The sequence below is a fragment of the Myotis davidii genome, unplaced genomic scaffold, assembly GCF_000327345.1.
Source record: "Myotis davidii unplaced genomic scaffold, ASM32734v1 scaffold1471, whole genome shotgun sequence".
Taxonomy (NCBI): domain Eukaryota; kingdom Metazoa; phylum Chordata; class Mammalia; order Chiroptera; family Vespertilionidae; genus Myotis; species Myotis davidii.
In genome coordinates, this window is record NW_006284003.1 from 415,826 (window position 1) to 424,713 (window position 8,888).

Below are 8,888 nucleotides of genomic sequence, written 5' to 3' on the forward strand. Positions count from 1 at the left end.
GGTGGCTCTGCCACTTTAATTAATGAGAAATAATTAATAACCCTTTTGCCTCAGAAGAGCATCCCCATATTGTGAAACAACCTTTACCTACAAGGGAAGGAGAAGGAAAATAGCCTCACGTGGAGATTAAGGAAAATCCTTCATATAGTTGTCTAATTTGTGACAAATTAAAAAGCTCAGAGCTTCCACACACTGGTCCTGCGAGGGGTCCATTCAGCCATATTATCACTCAAGATTCAAAATTCACCCAAGAAACCTTCACAGACACCTACTTTGAGTGGAGTAGGAGTGCAGAGTGTTCTGTTCTTAGCGTGGAAAGATAATGGAAGTATCACACCCTTGCCCCCAGGGTGTTTATTTCATAATTGAATACAGCTTTGAAATAATTAGTTAAGCATTAAAGTCACTCTTTTATGGGAGAATTTAACAGTGGAGTACATTCAGGGATTCTCCTCTTTTAAAAGATCTAATGATAACGTTAGAGAAAAATGCTTTTTTCTTTCTAAAAATCAGTGAAATCACATTTCAAAAGAAAAAAATTTTTGCCTCAGTCACAGTGCTCATTCCTGGTAATCTAAAAGCTAAAAATGTATAGCACTATCCACTCATATATTGAAATACTAACATCATCTTCTGAAACGTGGTGGCAAAATATAAGCCCTAAGAATAGGAGCCAGACCAAATGTCTGACTTAACAGTAGAATAATCACGGCTCTCCTACCACCACTATAATGGGCTATAACCTCACTTGAAGTGTTTACAAAGCCCTGTTAGGCATATTCATCATCCCTTGTCAAACATTCAGAATATGAGGTTCAAAGAGATTAAACAGATTACCCAGCTGATAAGTTGTAGAACCACAATTTAAATTCAGAACAAACCAGGTTCAGAGCATTCTACAGTGGACACACCCACTTTCACCTCAAGGCCATTTCACCTGTAACATGGACCTGGCAAGGCCTCTGTCACAATATTGTTGATAGGAATCAATTAAATGCGGTAATGAACTTGAAAAGGCCTTGTAAACGACGCAGTGTCATAGCATGCCTGAGATTCGAAGACTCTATCCATAGAACATGGATTCAGAAACAAGATCTTCATTAATGTGTGCCTCCATCATCGTGATTTTGATGTTTGGGTCTCCTTCATGAAAAAATTGGATGCAGATTTCTGCGGGGCCAGTAGGAAGTCACATCTCATTACTGTCTTTGAATTTTAAAAAATGAGTCTTTGAGTTAATAATTAAACTTCTGGCCAGCGTCAAGAGGACAGCAAAACCTCGAGATAGAGAGCAACTTTCACAAAATAAGTAGAAACTTCTAGATTATTCCACCAGGATTTTCCCCTTTCAAATACAGAAAGCTGTGAGTGTCTTGAGAATGCCACAGTGCCATGGACTAGTTATAAATTTCTGGGAGGCCCTCTGCCCATCACTGTTACATCTTCAAGCCAGGCCCCTGGCTTTCTTCAACCTTGTCTTCTATTTGTTCTCTTGCCCACGTGCTCTGCCCCAGAATGGTTATCATCCTGAGATATCATCTTTTTTCATGCTACCTGACACTGCATTTTCATCCCTCATCCTGGTTTTGATACCTGCTTTAAAAAAAAAATTTTTTTTTTAAAACCCTCCAACTCTGTCCCCATCACCTGAGCTTGCCTCCAGACCTCCAAGGGAGAGCTCAGGGAGATGGGTGGGGACAGATAGCAGTTTTATAGCTCAGGGATATTTTTCTCTTTTCAAAGTCTTTGATTTCTTCTAGTCATGGAAGGATATGTGTTCATGATAAATACTTTTGCAATTACAGAACACTAAAACTATAGAAGAAAGAACCTTCCCATAATTCCTCCTTTCAAATACAGTAGAACCTCATTTCTCAAACTTAAGTCGTCCCAGAAGGCTGTTCAAAAACCAAATCATTTTTTCCCCATTAGAAATACTGTAAATTGAATTTATTCATTCCAGACCCCCAAATGATTCTCTGCTTTTACCTTTCTTATATACAGTACATGTCTATTGTAATGTTTAATCTATAAACAGACACTTTAAAAACAAAAAAGAACATGAAATGTAAATGAAAATTTAACAAAAAGGAAAGAAAATGTACAGTAAAAAATGAAAAATTATTAAGTGTAAGCAGCAACAAAACAAAAACCACAAAACAGGAAAATATTCACAGTACAGTATCCTGAGATTTTAACAGTGATAAACCATTCACACATTCTCTCCTTTGTCACCTGAGAGATGCATGACTGGTCATACAGGTATCAGCCTGAAAGGGTTGTCAGGTTGAGCAGCAAATTGTTCTAGATGAGAGACGTTTGAGAAATTAGGTTCCACTTTACTGCTAACCTTTGGGTCTTGGTCATTCTGGTTGTATTTCTTGGCATAGGTTTCCCCCACCCTCTTATGTGTGTTATGAGGGTGAATGCAAATATGTTAAGTCTGCACTCATGTCCAATCCTTCCTCCCTCCCTTCTCCCACAGGCTGCTAAGGAATTCTGTCTTTGGGGAGTAGGCCTCTCCCTTTTCTTGTTCCCCTGCTCCCCTTTGTATAGTGTCCAATCCTTCCTCCCTTCTCCCACAGTCTACTAAGGAATTCTGTCTTTGGGGAGTAGGCCGCTCCCTTTTCTTGTTCCCCTGCTCCCCTTTGTATACCAACATCTAAGATTCAGAATTTCCTCCTCATCATCTGTTTTCCTTTTTGTAGTAGTTGGACATTTTATTACTTATAATATTTGAAAAGATGTCCAATCCTTCCTCCCTCCCTTCTCCCACAGGCTGCTAAGGAATTCTGTCTTTGGGGAGTAGGCCTCTCCCTTTTCTTGTTCCCCTGCTCCCCTTTGTATACCAACATCTAAGATTCAGAATTTCCTCCTCATTCCTCTGTTTTCCTTTTTGTAGTAGTTGGACATTTTATTACTTACAATATTTGAAAAGTAGATGTGTCCTTGGCATTAACAAATTTTACACTAATGATGCTGCACTATTTTGACAGCACTCTTTATAGAATGCTGGATTTTACAAAATCCACACACGCTCACATAGATCCTCATTAGGATGATAATGGTTAATAGATTTATATGGTTTTCAGGTGTATAATTCTCTAATATATGATCTACATATTGTATGGTCTATTCACACCCAAAGTCAAGTCCTTTTAGTCACTGTTTATCCCCCATTTATTTTCTACCTCCCTCCATCCTCCTTTTCCTCTGGTAATCATCGTACTATTGTCTGTGCCTACGAGTTTGATTTTGTTTTTGCTTAATCCCTTCACCTGTTCCACTCAAGCCCTGTACCCACTTACTTTAGCTGCTCAGCTTCTCTCGTCCATGTGGACCAGGATTGGTGGAGCCCATCCCATCACCATGCATATTTTGCGTTTTCTAGTTCCCCGCTATTTCATCAGTGCTCTGACAGGGAGTCTCAAAAATACATTAATTGTGCAAGAGTTTCTGTGGGGGAATCTCCTAGGGGGAGCCCTGCCAGTGCAGCTGTGCCCCTGTGGGACTTTGGCAGGTCCTGCTCACTGTTCTCTCAGAGGAGGGGCTTCCCCTTCTCCCCAGGGGATCTGTTGGGGTCTCTGCTGCCTCACATTGTCCCCAGGGCGGGTCCCCACCAGCCCAGAAGCTGCCAGTCTGAAGGTGACAGTGCTCTCCCCACAGTGTTGACCGTGGGTATGTCTCCATTGGGGAGGGGGCCATCTCTGACATGTACTGGCGGGTGCCCTGCCTCTCGCTGGAAGTGCCTGTGTTTGCCCTGTGTCCCTTTAGAAGCACCGACTTTCCAGTGTTTTCTGCACCACAGGGATGTGACACCTCGCTCTGCCCTTGGGTTGTGAGGAATATTTCCTAGCCGGCCCTGATGCATTTTCCACGGGCTGCTGCTCCTCAGGGCAGGTTCCAGAGAGCTTTTTTCAGCCAGGGGTGGAGGGTCCTCAGTTAAGTCAGCAAATGCTGCCCAGGCCAGCCCTGCTCCACAGCTGCAGCTGGAGGGGCTGCTGGAGGTGGCACGACCACTGGAGGTGGGCATGCCTCCAGGTCTTCCTCAGGATGGACTGAGGTGGTACAGGAGGAGCCGCCTCTGCCTCCTGGGCTGGTGCTGAATTTTTGAGAGGAAAAGGTCACCCATATGCCTGTGTTTCCATGTGTCCCCCAAACACAGAACATGGCCACAGCCCAGAACCCACCACAGGACGTCCTCCCGGGCAGGCAGGCAGCAGATGTGTGGTCTGAGGCTGGTCTTTGCTCCTGGCCAACCTCTGTGGTGCTCCCTGTGTGTTTGCACCAACCCTTTCCCATAAGCTCACATACACCTTCCACCCCCAGCCCACGCCCACCTCCTCACCCTGGGGCTCTGCCTCCCTGGGCTCCAGGTCATCAGGCCAGGTTTGTTTAACATGGGCACCGTGCTCCAGGTTGGCGTCAACATGTGTGAGCTGCCAGCGGAGACTGAGTGGCTTCAAGGATGGAGGCTTATGGGGCCTGGGTGGCTTCAGTGGAGGAGTCCTCCTATGTCTATCTACAGGCCTTGGCTCCCCAGACCCCCATGTGGCCACACTCACTTCAGGCCTGCTCTGGCCCTCAGTGGTGTGGCTCACCCGCCCCTCGCTGCTGCACATGGGTGGGGGTCTTAGTTAACCAGCTGCTGCTCCTCCTTGACTTGGGTTGATCTCTGCAATGATAGTGACTGGCAGCCAGTCGGGAGGACTCAAGCTGTGCCTGGCCCTCTCCACATGCACCCCCCTTCTACACACACACACACACACACACACACACAGAAGGGATATAGGGCTGCTCAGATGGGATCAGAGTGGTGGCCTGGCCCAAACAAAACCTCCCTGGGCTTCCCTGTGTTACCTCTGGGTCCCGCGTACAAAGGGCCACAGGCCTCTGGGCTGAGTCCATCGCTGCCTCTCTTGAGGCCTCGGCCTCGGCACACTGGGAGACAACACGGGAACATGGTGTCCTCTCCAATGTCTCTGTCCGAGTGAGACGGGAAGGGGCAGTTATAGAATGGGGCTGCCTGGTTACCAGGGTTCCGGGTTCTATTGGGCTCCACTTATTTCTATCTTCCTCAGTTTCCTTCCTATACTGAAAAGTATAGGTCTTTTACCTCCTTGGTTAAATTTATTTCTAGCTACTTTATTTTGTTGTTGTTGTTGCAATAATCAGTGGGATTGTTTTCTTAATTTCTCTTTCTGATAGTTCATTATTGGTGTATGAGAACACCACCGATTTCTGAATATTAATCTTGTGTCCTGCTACTTTCAGGCAGGTTCTATTGACCTCATTTCTCAATGTTGTTTTGCTCAGGTGGGTATAGAGAATTGAAGTTGCATTTTGGTGGGCAGTTCAATTTCATTGGTGGAAAGAGGAGTTTCATGGCAGGTGCTAAATGTTAAGAGATATTTACAGTAAAGATAAAAGGGAAAGGGGATTTTTAAAAGTATCATTTGAGGTTATAATTTGGATCTCTTTATATCACCCCACTTGGACTGCTATACTGCACTGTCAATCTCCAAATCTTCGTGTCTTGAAGCAACATTACTTTTCATTCACATGAAATATTCATTGTGGCCACCTCTGACTCAGCTCTGTATCCTCTTCATTGCTGAGCCCAGGCTGAAGGGCCCGTCCTGAATGCTCTATGACAGGCAGAGGGAAGACTAAGAGGGTAGAAGCACTACCTGAGGGCTCTTACAGCTTCTGCTGGCGCGTGGCATTTGTCACTTCTCACCTTGCTGTGCTACAGTGACACGGCCCAGCCTGGCGTCAGCAGGTATGGAGATGCCATGCTCCCAAAGCCATGCATTTGCAGATGATAATCTATCACGTCCTAGTAAATTCATTAGGAGGTAGGTTCTCTGAAGGAGATAGGCTTGCAGGAATTTTATTGGCGGAGCTCTTAGAATAGCACCTGTGAGGCAGTGAGGGAAACGGGTTGGAGCAGAGGGAAAAGGCGAACTATGATGCATTCTCCACAAAGGCTTCATCTGAAACTGAAACGGCCCTTCAGAACTGCCCCACATTGAGGCAAGGGGGCTGGATGTTTGTATGGCAGCACCGACCAGCCGTTGGAAGAGGCTGTCCCTGGGAACAGGGGCATGACCTTGGGCAGGGCAGTCCCTGTAGCCAAGGGCAACATTCCTGGAAACCAGAAGAAGGAGTGTCTCTGGCCGGGCAGTGCACACAACGTCTGTACACATACTCTTTCCGAGATCAGACGAGATCGGGCGCGTTCAGGGTGGTATGGCCGTAGACTGTACACATACTCTTTAACGTTCTTTATGAAACATCTATAAGGACTGCAATGGCTTTTTATTATTATTATTATTATTATTATTATTATTATTATTATTATTACTTTCTAAGAGTTGCAGCAACAGTCAGAGGCTGCTATGGGGCATCCATCAGTTTATATACACGAGGTTCACAGGGATATAGAACTAGGTATCCTGCTTTTCTTTTATGCTGTTTTAAAAATCGTCATAAACATCATTTATCCCGTGGTTGAAGGAGATAGAAAATATGCCAAATAGGAAAGCTGAATCTATTTCCCAATCCAGTCTCCCCGAGCTTGTTCCTCGGAAAGTTTGCAGGAACTCCTGATTAGCTTAGAACGCCATGGCACTGGCTGCTGGGCAGCCAAGGGAGGCGTGTGGGGTGGAGAAGGAAGGGAGAGAGAATTTTGCTTTCCTTTTTAATCACGTGCCTGATGCGTTCCAGGAAGGAACTTAAATTCTTCGATTTTTCTGGTTTGCCAGTAGGAATCACCCAGCTGTCACCCCTCTGAGGATCTGCTAAGGGGAAGGGGGAGAAGGAGAGTATGTGTGGGCATCACGCATTGAGGCTACTTACGTCAGTGGGTCCTAACCGCCTGTCTTCTGTGATCTGAGTGTGTTAGCAGTTCATTTCCCAAAAGATCTTAAAATTTAACAGGCTATTTCTTTTCATTAGATCTGAAAAGTGTTTCTCTCTGCCAGAGGTTTTCTTTCTCTAAATATTCTTACTGAAAAAGGGTACCTATAATGCCAAGTGATCATTGTTAGTTTTCTGCCCTTTTACCAATTTTGGTTGGAACTCAGTGAGGCAAATGTTACCTTAACAATTTATTTTTTAAATTCCTACTGCACATAAAGGGAGGAAAGGCAATGAAAAGTCAGTTTTGTATATGTTCAAAGCTTGTCTGAATCCAGGGCAACTTTTCAATACAATAATGACCCCGAATGGAAAGATGTCTTCTAGCCTCATAAAACCGGTTTGTCTTATTCAGACAAAACCTTCGCTGGTGTCTAAGCATGTGAAGCGTCACAGGTGAGGGAAGGGAAAAGACAGGAAAATGTATTTGGATAAACTGACATGAAAATAAGGCTGCACTTAGGTTTTAGTTCATAGATAGAGCAACCAGCTCTGCAGCTTTGGTACTGCCATGCCTTCCCGGTGTAAGTCAACTTTATAAATTAATTTCATTGCTTTTATGCTTGCAAAAATAGTAGCTGTTCAACGTAGAAAACATAACACGTAGACATTGATAAAGAAATAAACAAAAACTGGATATTATCTCACTACTCAGAGACACCCCGCCATGCAAGGAGTATCATGGTTAATATTTTCTTTGTCTCCCCTGCACATACTTAAGTGTGAGCATGCATGTACTTATCTGAATACATACTGCATACCTGCCGCAGTGTTGAAGGCAGAAGTCTCAGGTGGGGGAAGCCAGCTGTGTAATGCAATTCCCTCTCTTCAGGGCCAACAACACTTTGTTAAAACTGCTCTCCTCCCATTTGTCCGCTGCCTTCTTTTCCTCTTTGCTTAATCCTGGGCACGTTTCCCTCTTTACTTTGAGCTTGTGATGGTGGCCATCCCACTCCCCTTGGTAACAGCCTGATGCCTCGCCAGGACCTCCATTGCAGTGACCCCTCCAGGGCATTCGCCTGCTTCTGGTCCACTCACCGTCCACGGCCTTGGCTATTCTCTCCTACTTGTTCTGTGTTGCTGCTCCTGAGAGCTCTGTCCTAAGAGTTCATTCCTCCATACTCTCCATACATATTGGACAACTTTTGGTTTTCCTAAGGAGCTAGACCAGGGGTGGGCAAACTTTTTGACTCGAGGGCCACAATGGGTTCTTAAACTGGACCGGAGGGCCGGAACAAAAGCAGTGATGGAGTGTTTGTGTGAACTAATATAAATTCAAAGTAAACATCATTACATAAAAAGGGTATGGTCTTTTTTTTTTTTTAGTTTTATTCATTTCAAACGGCTGGATCCGGCCTGCAGGCCATAGTTTGCCCACGGCTGAGCTAGATATTCTGGTACTCCAAGTTTTTTTTGTTAGTTCTTTCCTATATCTGGAACATATCCCCTTGGACTTCATGCTTATATACACACTTTACCTAGATTACTCTTACTCATCTTTTTAAAAAAATATATATTTTATTGATTTTTTACAGAGAGGAAGGGAAAGGGATAGAGAGTTAGAAACATCAATGAGAGAGAAACACCGATCAGCTGCCTCCTGCACACTCCCCACTGGGGATGTGCCTGCAACCAAGGTACATGCCCTTGACCAGAATCGAACCTGGGACCCTTGAGTCTGCAGGCCAACGCTCTATCCACTGAGCAAACTGGTTAGGGCACTCTTACTCATCTTTAAGATTTCAGTTTAGGCCTGGCCAGTGTGGTTCAGTTGGTTGGATGTCATCCTGTATACAGGTCTCGGGTTTGATTCCCCGTCAGGGCACATACCCAAGTCTGCAGTTTCAATCCCTGGTTGGGGCATATTTGGGAGGCAGTCTATTGATATTTCTCTCTCACATCAGTGTTTCTCTCTCTCTCTCCCTTCCTCTCTCTCTCTCTATAAAAATATAATAATAAATAAATAT